The following is a 9092-nucleotide window of genomic DNA, read 5'->3' as shown; positions in this document are numbered from 1 at the left end:
TGTCTGAACTCCCGAATGGCGATTGGCGCGTTTTCTTCCAGCACCACAGCTTTGGCAGACCCAACCTCTTCCCCCTACGTTTGCGTCGCAATTCGGGAGTTGGGGGAATTGGCCTCCCCCCTGTGCGTCCTACTTCCTGTCCCACCTGCGGCCTGGGCTCCACAACCTTGCCTGAGCCTCGGACACCATTTCCTGACTCTCCGCTGGAGGCAGAGCTCTCCTTACTCTCTCCCGCGCTTGGGGATGGGCTGGAACTTAAGATGGGAGGGACTTCCCTGTATCCCTCGTCCCTCACATTACCCATTTACTTCCACCCACACAACAAAGTTCCCGCCCCCCCTTCCCTGAAATCGAAGTCTCCAGATGTATCAGCCAGGTTCTTCATACAATCCTTAAAACATTCCGAGATCAGACCATATTATTTCAGACAATACCAGATAATCCAGAACCCCTCAACCCACCCCTAGTCTGTCCCATACCAACTTTTGCCGAACTCTTGCCCCTCTCTTCTGTAATCCCATCACTTTATAACTTTGCACCTTTTCATCATCTTTCTGCCCCCCAACTGTTTGCATCCTCCCCTCTCTCACCGGGGCGCTGATTTTCCCAGCCTCTTTTTTGGGGTGCTTTTTTGCTTTTACCCTCTCCTGTTTCACTTCTCTCACCAGTGAAACAGTGTTTTCTCCTACTTTTCCTCCCTGTTCCACCCCTCCCACCAGTAGAACAGTGTTCTTTTCAGGAAATAAATCCATTGGTTCAGCATATTGTCCTTCAATATTATCTTTCTCCTCTTCTAGGTTTTTTACATGCGTCACTCCAGCACGGTCCTGGTCTTCCAATCTTTTTTCTTCTCCCTTCTCCTGATCTTCTATTTCTATTGGTTCCTGTGTTTTAAAGTCAGAAACAAATGTCTCGACAGTCTCTTCTCTCAGGAAATTTACATCAAGCTTGGAGATACTCACTTGCTTAGTAAGATCCAAAATTGTTGCCAATATTAAGTCCCACTGTGTGACTTCCTGTCCACTCTCTGGAACCTTCTCTCCTAGTCCTTTGTCTAAAACCTCCTCCATCTTTGTGCAGACAGGCAGTGGAGTTGATGTTTTGGTCCAATATAAATGAAAAGTGAACAAACAAGCAAAAAGCCAGGAATCTAGTCCCACTTGGTCAAAATCTCTCTCTTTACTCCTTCTTTTCCTCAGAGTCAATACTGAGCAGCCTCAAGGCAAAACAAGTCCTCTTTCACTGTTTACAGCTCTCAGTCTCTCACATTCAGCCAGACACATTCCTTTGTATTGTGACGTCATTCAACAAACTGGCTGATCTTTCCTTTGACCCGACTCCAGGCTCGCAGGGGCTTTTCTCATACTAGATCTCAGTCTTTTGCAGAGATAAATACACTCTTACTTTTTCCTTTACTCTGCCTCAGGAAAAAGTTCTTTTTACAGCATTTCTGGGTTTTCTAGCTTGCTGCGATCTTTGGTTACTCAATCGGGGGGAGATGACTTCCCTTTTTAATCTCCGCCTCCCACTGCCAAATTCTTGTTCCAAATTGATTAATTTCAACTTACTTCGTCCAGATCGTAACTTTTTCAGGAAGAATCCACCGCCTGCAGGTTGGAGGCTCGGAGCTTCGCTTCTTGGAGGTAACGATGGTATGCCTAAAATGGCTCCCGCGACTGCCACTCGGCTGGCTCTCAGGGGCTCTTGCGGGCTTCCTGGGCAGCTGAGGAGTCGCTTCTGGAGCTCTGCCAGGCAAAATTTGCCCCCTGGACGCTCAACCAGGGGTATTTACGGGGATCCGCGTGCCCCCGCGGATTTCCCCCCCCCTCCGCGATGCCAGAAACCTCGCAGCGCGAGGTTTCTGCGCCTCCATTCCAGCGCGGCAGACCGGAAGTCCTTGACTACTTGCCTTGGCAACTTGCCTTGCCATCTTGCTGCCTTGGCTGCTTGGCTGCTGGCCTTCGCCATTTGCCTTGCCGCCTCGGCTACTTACCTACTTGCCATGGCTACTTGCCTTGCCGCCTTGGCTTCTTGCCTACTTGCCTTAGATACTTGCCTTGACACCTAGGCTACTTGCCTACTTGTTTTGGCTACTTACCTGCTTGCCATGGTTACTTGCCTTGTCGCTGTGGCTACTGGCCTACTTGCCCTGGCTCCTTGCCTATTTGCCTTGGCTACTTGCCTTGCCGCTGTGGCTACTTGCCTACTTGCCTTGCCTACTTGCCTTGACACCTTGGCTAATTGCCTACTTGTTTTGGCTACTTACCTACTTGCCATGCGTACTAGTCCTGCCACCTTTTCTACTTGGCTACTGGCCTTTCCACCTTGGCTACTTTCCTTGCCTTTGTTACTTGCCATGTCGGCATTGCTACTTGCCTACTTTCTTTGGCAAATTGCCTTGCCGTCTTGCCGCCTTGGTTACTGGCCTTGGCAAATTACATTGCCACCTTGACTACTTACCTACTTGCCTTGGCTGCTTGTCTTGACACCTACTTGCCATTGCTACTTGCCTTGCCGCTGTGGCTACTTGCCTACTTGCCTTGCCTGCTAGCCTAATTGCCTTGGCTGCTTGCCTATTTGCCTTGGCTAGTTGCCTATTTGCCTTGACTACTTGCCTTGGCTACCTGCCTTGCTACCAAGGCTATTTGCCTTGGCTACTTTACTTGCCGCCTTGGCTACTTGCTTACTTGCCTGGCTATGTTCCTTGTTGACTTGGCTACTTGCCGTGCTGCCTTGGCAACTTGCTTTTCCGCCTTGGCTAATTCCTATTTGCCTTGGCTACTTGCCTTGTCACCTTGGCTGCTTACCTACTTGCTTTTTACCTACTTACCTTTTTTACCTACTTGCCACCTTGGCTGCTTACCTACTTGCTTACCTACTTACCTACTTGCTTTTGCTACTTGCCTAATTGCCTTGGCCATTTGCCTACTTTCCTTGCCTACTTTCCTTGCCACCTTGGCCACTTTCCTTGCCACCTTGGCTACTTATCTACATGCTTTGCCTACTTGCCTTGCCTCCTTGGCTACTTGCCTACTTGCTGTGGCTACTTGCCTTGCCGACTGGGCTACTGGCCTGTTTGTCTTTCTTACTTCTCATGTCGGCTTTGCTACTTGACTACTGTACTTGCCTTGGCAACTTGCCTTGCCATCTTGCTGCCTTGGCTGCTTGGCTGCTGGCCTTGGCCATTTGCCTTGCCGCCTCGGCTACTTACCTACTTGCCATGGCTCCTTGCCTTGCCGCTGTGGCTACTTGCCTACTTGCCTTGCCTACTTGCCTTGACACCTTGGCTAATTGCCTACTTGTTTTGGCCACTTACCTACTTACCATGGGTACTAGTCCTGCTGCCTTGCTGACTTAGTTACTTGCCTTGCTGCCGTGGCTACTTGCCTACTTGCCTTGGCTACTTTTCTTGACACCTTGGCTACTTGCCTATGTGTTTTGGCTACTTGCCTTTCGGCTTTTTTCTACTTGCCTATTTGTCTTGGCTACTTGCCTACTTGCCGTGACTACTTTCCTTGCCGCCTTGCCTACTTGTCTAGCCCCCTTGTCTACTTGCCTACTTGCTTTGGCTATTTGCCTTACCGCCTTGGTTACTTCGTTACTTGCCTTGCGTCTTGGCTACTTGCCTACTTGCTTTGGCTATTTTCCTTGCCGCCTTGGCTAATTTCCTACTTGCCTTAGCAACCTGCCCTGCCGCCTTGCCTACTTGTCAACAGTACTTGCCTTGGCAAGTAGCCCTGGCTACTTGCCTACTTGCCTTGACTAATTGCCTTGCTGTTTGGCTACTTGCCCATTTTCCTTAGTTACTTGCCACGTCTGCTTTGCTACATGCCCTGGTAACTTGCCTTGCCACCTTACCACCTTGGCTCACTTGCCTTGACTATTTGCCTTGTCGACATGACTACTTGACTTGCCACCTTGGCCACTTACCTTGCCCCCTTGGGTAGCTTCCTACTTGCCTTGGCTACTTATCTACTTGCCTTGCCTACTTGCCTTACCGCCTTTTCTACTTGCCTACTTTACTTGGCTAAATGCCTTGCCGCCTTGGCTACTTCCCATGTTGGCTTGGCAACTTGCCTTCTAACCTTGGCTACTTGCCTTGCCCCCTTGGCTACTTGCCTTGCCCCCTTGGCTACTTGCCTACTTCCTTACTTGCCTTGGCTATGTTCCTTGTTGACTTGGCTACTTGCCGTGCTGCCTTGGCAACTTGCTTTTCCGCCTTGGCTAATTCCTACTTGTGTGGCTACTTTCCTTGGCTACTTTCCTTTCCGCCTTGGGTACTTTCCTACTTCCTTTGGCTACTTGTCTTGCCACCTTGGCTACTTGCCTAATTGCCTTGGCCATTTGCCTACTTTCCTTGCCTACTTTCCTTGCCACCTTGGCCACTTTCCTTGCCACCTTGGCTACTTATCTACATGCTTTGCCTACTTGCCTTGCCTCCTTGGCTACTTGCCTGTTTGCCTTTCTTACTTCTCATGTCGGTTTTGCTACTTGACCACTTGCCTTGGCAACTTGCCTTGGCGTCTTGCTGCCTTGGCTGCTTGGCTTCTGGTCTTGGCCATTTGCCTTGCCGCCTCGGCTTCTTGCCTACTTGCCTTGACACCTAGGCTACTTGCCTACTTGCCTTGGCTCCTTGCCTATTTGCCTTGGCTACTTGCCTTGCCGCTGTGGCTACTTGCCTACTTGCCTTGCCTACTTGCCTTGCCTACTTGCCTTGACACCTTGGCTAATTGCCTACTTGTTTTGGCTACTTACCTTCTTGCCATGGCTATTTCGCCACTTGCCTTGCTGCTATGGCTACTTGCCTACTTGCCTTGGCTACTTTTCTTGACACCTTATCTACTTGCCTATGTGTTTTGGCTATTTGCTACTTGCCTACTTGCCGTGGCTACTTTCCTTGCTGCCTTGCCTACTTGCCTAGCCCCCTTGCCTACTTGCGAACTTGCTTTGGCTACTTGCCTTACCACCTTGGTTACTTGCCTACTTGCCTTGGCTACATGCCTTGCCACCTTGGGTACTTGCCATGTCTGCTTGGCTACTCGCCTTGGCTACTTGTCTTGCTGTCTTGGCAAGGGGCTACTTTCCTTGCCGCCTTGGCTAATTTCCTTGCCTATCTGCCTTGCCGTCTTGCCTACTTGTCTACAGTACTTGCCTTGGCTACTTGCCTTGCAACCCTGACTACTTTCCTACTTCCCTTGGCTATTTGCCTTGCTGCCTTGGCTACTAGCGTATTTGCCTTGGCTACTTGCCTTGGCTACTTGCCATGCTACCTTGGCGATTTGCCTATTTGCCTTGGCTACTTTCCTTGCCGCCTTGGCTACTTGCTTACTTGCCTTGGTCATGTTCCTTGTTGACTTGGCTACTTGCCGTGGTGCCTTGGCAACTTGCTTTTCCGCCTTGGCTAATTCCTCCTTGCCTTGCTGGCTTGGCTGCTTGCCTAATTGCCTTGGGTACTTGCCTTGCTGCATTGCCTTGGGTACATGCCTTGGCTACTTGTCTAGCCACCTTGTCTACTTGCCTGCTTGCCTGCTTGCCTTGCCGCCTTGCCTACTTTGCCTTGGCTACTTGCCTTGCTGCCTTGCCTTGGCCTCTTGCCTATTTGCCTTGGCTACTTGCCTAATTGTTTTGGCTACTTTTCTTGCCATCTTATCTCCTTACCTACTTTTCTTGCCACCTTTGATACTTGCCTACTTTCCTTGGCTACTTGCCTTCTCGCCTTGGCTATTTGCCTTGCTGCCTTGGCTACTTGCCTACTTCCTTGCTAAGCTATTATGCTAAGCTATTATGCCAAGAAATTGTCTCTTCAACGATATGTAAGTACATAACTATGACCTTTTGCATAAAATTTGATTCTTTGTAGATAGTGGGAGATTGTATATGTATTGACTTTGTATACCTAGAAGTGTATTATGTTGATTCTAATAAGATTCCGTTTGGATAATTATCAGTTAGCACTAGTAGACGCATCAATGGCTCAAGACTACTGAAGTAGCCCAGAAAACTGTGCTATCCGCCAACTCCAACAAATTGGCCCCAGCAGGAGCCAAACAGCAGCCTCTCAACTGGATGGACTGCTAGGGGGAAATGGAGATAGAACGCTGGCCCCATTCATCAGCACCTCACAGCTACTGGGAACAATGTTGAACTTACTTTTTTCTTGAATTTTCTTGAAATTATTTTAAAAGACCAAAAAACAAAAAACTGAGTCAAGAATTTGTAAGAACCTAGTAAAATCTGATATTGCAAGTTCACTTTATTTTAGGTAGTTTGTAAGTTTTCATGACACTTTGTAAGTAACTCCTTACAGTGTGGGTGGGTGGGGGGCAAGAAATTTTCAGCACCGGGTACCAACTGACCTTCCTACGCCACTGGGTCTGGGAAGGGAGCATGGGTAAGGCAAATAACAGGCATGACTAAGCCGCTTCTGGCAAAACCAGCGCACAGAAACGCTGTTTACCTTCCCACCAGAGTGGTACCTATTTATCTACTTGCGCTTTGACGTGCTTTCGAACTGCTAGTTTGGCATACAATCATAGAATCATAGAGAGAATAATAAGAATCCAAACCGTTCCTGTTTGCACCATTTGCGAAGCCAGTTGTTCACTTCCCCTATTTTCCCCTCTCTCCCAGGGCCATGTCGTTCAACTGGGAGGACAGATGAGATGACAATTTGTGCATTTAATTGCTTCAACTTCCTGCCCAGAGCCTCATAATCACTTTTGATCTTCTGGATGCCTCCTAATAGGCTTGGTCGGGATTCTTCCATGTGGTGTCCCTTCCAAGGTCACCTGCATATTCCCGGAGGACTGACTTTGCTGCTCGTCTTCATATTCCTGATCAACTGTGATGAGGGAGAGATCTTCAAATGGAGTCTGTTCCTCGTCTTCCATTTTTCAAAGTTAACATATCTCAGTCAAAGTGGTTCATATTAACATAATTGGTTTTGTTTACTTTAAACATTAGAGTTTTTCTCTCCTGCAGAGAAGCAGTCATGCCAGAAGTCCATGATGTGACTTAAGTGATCATTTCAAACCCAGGAACCACAACAGTATTCCATCTGATTGGCAGCACATTCTGTCTATCTCTTTGAGTCTCTGCTCTTAACATTAGTCAGACAGAACATAAAGTGGCATCTGCTCCCAGATAGTGTGAATAATTTCAAGAGGCCATTTGCAGACAGATCTAGATTAAATACTGCAGTTTAACTGATCTTGATTTGAGGATTATGAAAAGAGATGAAAGGCCTCCTCTAATGAGAACAACCAGTGCATCATCCCACAGAGTACTCAGATAAATAGTGAAATGGTGAAGTATGCTGATAAGGGAATATGACAGCACCAGCTTGTTATTTTTAAATAGATGAAGTCAGCTGACATTACTGAAGTGGGGAGAGCGAGAGCGAGCCGAAAATTATTACCTCAAAAAGCACAAGGATGATACCCGCTCCCCTTCAGAAAGTCTACTGAAAAGGCATCTCGAAAAACTAGTCTTCCAAATATCATAACTTGAGAGCTTACCATAGTCTTACTAACCTATGTGCTGTTTCTTTTTAAAACAAAACAAAACAATTTTGCTCCTGATCATTTCAAAGGCTGCTAAGGCCTTTTGCTCAAGAACCACTTGTTCTTGAAATCTCTCTCCCTCCCCCTCCCCTCCCCCTCCCTCTCTCTCTGTGTGTGTTCTAAGGATGGGTGGATCCGTCTGTTTTGGTTTCTCTCTTTTTGTCATTTTCCCAAGCTTGGGTTCAGTTCTCCACATTTCCATATTACTTTGCCATTAAAAACAGCTCTCGTGATAATTTTAGTACAAATTTCTGGGTGAGCTCCCGTTGCTCGGTCCCTGCTCCTGCCAACCTAGCAATTCGAAAGCACATCAAAGTGCAAGTAGATAAATAGGTACCACTACAGCGGGAAGGTAAACGGCATTTCTGTGTGCTGCTCTGGTTCGCCAGAAGCAGCTTTGTCATGCTGGCCACATGACCTGGAAGCTGTACGCCGGCTCCCTCGGCCAATAACACGAGATGAGCGCTGCAACCCCAGAGTCGCTCACGACTGGACCTAATGGACACACCTTACCTTGGCATATGAATTTTTGTGCCCATTCCTTGGCTGGAAAGCTGCAATTCAGAGAAAGATGAATTTTGAAGGATGGCTGTGTTTCAGTTTTGGTATTGTTTCAGCAAGTGCAAATTTGGTAGGTTTGCCTTTAAATGTGAACTAACTGAATTTCTCTCCTAATTCCTAGTGTATTCCTAATCTTAAAGGTAAAGGGTAAAGGGACCCCTCAGCATTAGGTCCAGTTGTGACCGACTCTGGGGTTGCGGCGCTCATCTCGTATTATTGGCCGAGGGAGCCGGCGTACAGCTTCCAGGTCATGTGGCCAGCATGACAAAGCCGCTTCTGGCAAACCAGAGCAGCACATGGAAACGCTGTTTACCTTCCCGCTGGCCACCAAGATCATGGCCTCCTGGCAAATAGAAGGGGAAGAAATGGAGGCAGTGAGAGATTTTACTTTCTTGGGCTCCTTGATCACTGCAGATGGTGACAGCAGTCACAAAATTAAAAGACGCCTGCTTCTTGGGAGAAAAGCAATGACAAACCTAGACAGCATCTTAAAAAGCAGAGACATCACCTTGCCGACAAAGGTCCGTATAGTTAAAGCTATGGTTTTCCCAGTAGTGATGTATGGAAGTGAGAGCTGGACCATAAAGAAGGCTGATCGCCAAAGAATTGTTGCTTTTGAATTATGGTGCTGGAGGAGACTCTTGAGAGTCCCATGGACTGCAAGAAGATCAAACCTATCCATTCTGAAGGAAATCAGCCCTGAGTGCTCACTGGAAGGACAGATCCTGAAGCTGAGGCTCCAATACTTTGGCCCACCTCATGAGAAGAGAAGACTCCCTGGAAAAGACCCTGATGTTGGGAAAGATGGAGGGCACAAGGAGAAGGGGATGACAGAGGACGAGATGGTTGGACAGTGTTCTCGAAGCTACCAACATGAGTTTGACCAAACTGCAGGAGGCAGTGGAAGACAGGAGTGCCTGGCGTGCTCTGGTCCATGGGGTCACGAAGAGTCGGACACGACTAAACGAC

Source organism: Zootoca vivipara, chromosome 15 (genome assembly GCF_965207765.1).
Source record: "Zootoca vivipara chromosome 15, rZooViv2.hap1.1, whole genome shotgun sequence".
Lineage (NCBI taxonomy): Eukaryota > Metazoa > Chordata > Lepidosauria > Squamata > Lacertidae > Zootoca > Zootoca vivipara.
This window is presented reverse-complemented; position numbering follows the sequence as displayed.